Source organism: Penaeus chinensis, chromosome 12 (assembly GCF_019202785.1).
Source record: "Penaeus chinensis breed Huanghai No. 1 chromosome 12, ASM1920278v2, whole genome shotgun sequence".
Classification (NCBI taxonomy): domain Eukaryota; kingdom Metazoa; phylum Arthropoda; class Malacostraca; order Decapoda; family Penaeidae; genus Penaeus; species Penaeus chinensis.
In genome coordinates, this window is record NC_061830.1 from 18,113,958 (window position 1) to 18,116,457 (window position 2,500).

Genomic DNA, 2,500 nt, shown 5'->3' on the forward strand with positions numbered 1-2,500 from the left:
ACACTTGCACAAGTTGGAAAACAAATCCTTGCCTTTTCTTAAAGCTTTCTGTTCTCCATCAATTGCAAGGCCACTGCCTTAACTCTAGCACCAGAGCATGCGACCTTACTGTACGTTTGCCATGGCTAGACCCTTCAGTATTCAACTCCGTACACTTTGTAATGCAGCTTTCATCTGCCTTTTCCCCATCTTTATTGTACAACCATAGTCTTCTCCTTTTATTATTCTCTGTACTACAATTTGTGGTATTTGCCCAGTTCACTAGAGGTCATCTTATTATTCAGGCTGAGATCTTCCCCTCTTTATGTTATTCATTCCAAGCTTTAACACTCTTCATCCACAACTAATAGTGAACTGGATAACTGATCATGTGCTGACAAGCACCAATTAATGTACACACATCCTTGCCATATTTTACTGAAACTAACACATTGGTTAAGTAAAGAGAAATCCAGAAGTTACAAAACTTATTCCACTCATGATTTCAGTAAGAGAGATTTCTTTCCATCCACTATCCCAACCAAAACATCTATTGCACATACACTTCTCAATTCAACTGATCCTATCACTGATTTAACTACATTCTTTTGGGATCCAATGCTTACACATCACAATAAACTGAGTTTATCCCAACTCCTAAGCATCACTCTTAACTGAAGTGCTCCTAACTTCTTTACTGACCATGACCTTTGATTTTTCTAATGCCATATCTACTATTCAGCATGTGCCCTATTTTGGTTAAATTACAATTACATTCCTCCAGGCTAGGTATGCTGGCTTCAACACAAGAGCTAAATAAATTTCTAAAATGATCATAGACTGCAGGTCCTCAATGCCAATGGTAAAATTAACAAGGTCTAAGCAAGAACATTACATCTGCTCCATTAAATCCCTAGATAATGTACTAGGGTAATAGTTCCTGGCACCAGAGTCAGAGAAGCCTAGTGGAACCCTGGACTATCTTTACTCTATGCCCTGCTGCATAGTTATCAGTGTAAAGAAACTCAAATGGGCAATCAGTGCTACGCTCCCTGACTAGAACCTCTAACATAATGATAAATAACAACAAACTGAGCCTTGATATACACCTACTTTTTATTTTGAACTCATTATATGACTCACTTATCTTGATTTCTTACATTACCATGCACTGGCTGAACTACTTTTATCAATTATTCACCTACACTAACTAGTCTCAGTCCCACATAAATACCTTTCAAGGAGCCATAGCATACACCTTTGCCAAAAACAAAAACATGAAGCAAGTGAAAGTCTTCCTTATTTGCTTGATATTTATGCTGCACTTGTCTCAAAATAAAGAGGGCATCTGTTTTACCACATCCGCTAAAATATCAAACTGCATATCACCAACTACAACATGTGCCGCCAATCAAAAAGCTAGTGTGTATGTGATCATATCAGTATAGGCACATCATTTCAACATCACAACCACATTATGTAATGCCATCTACAACCCAGTCCAAAGGAGTCAAGGTGCAATAACATGCAATGCTGTTTTACCTACTCCTTGAATTTTGTGAAAGAAATTGTTGAATTTCTTGTTACTACTAGTATTGTTAATAATATCATAATGAAAATTACGTCAATAATAATAACATTAAAAAAAATAGTAATTTTATAAGAGATAAATAAAAATCCAAAAAGTTCAAAGCGTGAGGTAAAAAGGTGAAGTCAGGTAGGCCTAGTAATTGTTTCCTTGATAACTAAGCATTAGTTGAAGCCATCTATGTGTAAACAAAATTAACATAAGAAAACTACAACGGATACCAAGGAGCCTAAAGTTAAGTTGTTTTTTACATTTACACTTATACTAGTAATTACAAGATTTCATCATTTGATGTTTTACTTAGGTTTTACTGCTTTATTTCTTACACTTATTTGTTTTATATTTAACTGAATGTTTAATATTCTACCTTTTCAAATATAAATTTCTTGAGACTTATTCTACTTATTATGCTCCACAATTTTCTACTTACATATTTTAGATTAAGTTGAATAATTAACCAAATGCCGACGGGCATGGCACATACGTACATGCCATGCCCACTGTGAGTTTACTTGTTTTTACACATAGATGGCAACACTTGTACTGTCACAATGAGCAAATTACGAGTATTTCCTGTCTCGCCTGTTAACCCTTTATCTTGATTTCTGAAAATATTTTACATTATCTTATTTTGCTGTTACTAATGTTTTTAAGATTATAGTAATTATAGTGTCTATAATAGAAATAACACCATCAGTATTCACAGCACTTATACAAAATATTTTTTTTCCAGCCATCCAAGGAAAGGTGAAGTCAGGTAAGGCCACAAGGTCTACTAATTGACTCCTTTGTAGTTGAGCACTAGCTTAGCCATCTATGCCCAGAGACATTTCACAAAAAGATAAAAAATTGAGCACAGCATTTTCCCTGGTGGCATTGGTTTAATGTCTTATTGCTTACATATTTTACAGTAAAATGAATCATATTTTGCTG

General features: G+C 34.8%; 1 protein-coding gene across 2 annotated transcripts in view; it reads right to left on the bottom strand.

Moving 5' to 3' along the window:
- The window catches only part of LOC125031326 (ubiquitin carboxyl-terminal hydrolase 8-like), a 39,399-nt gene that overhangs the window by 5,945 nt on the left and 30,954 nt on the right, over positions 1–2,500 (bottom strand). The window lies entirely within an intron of this gene.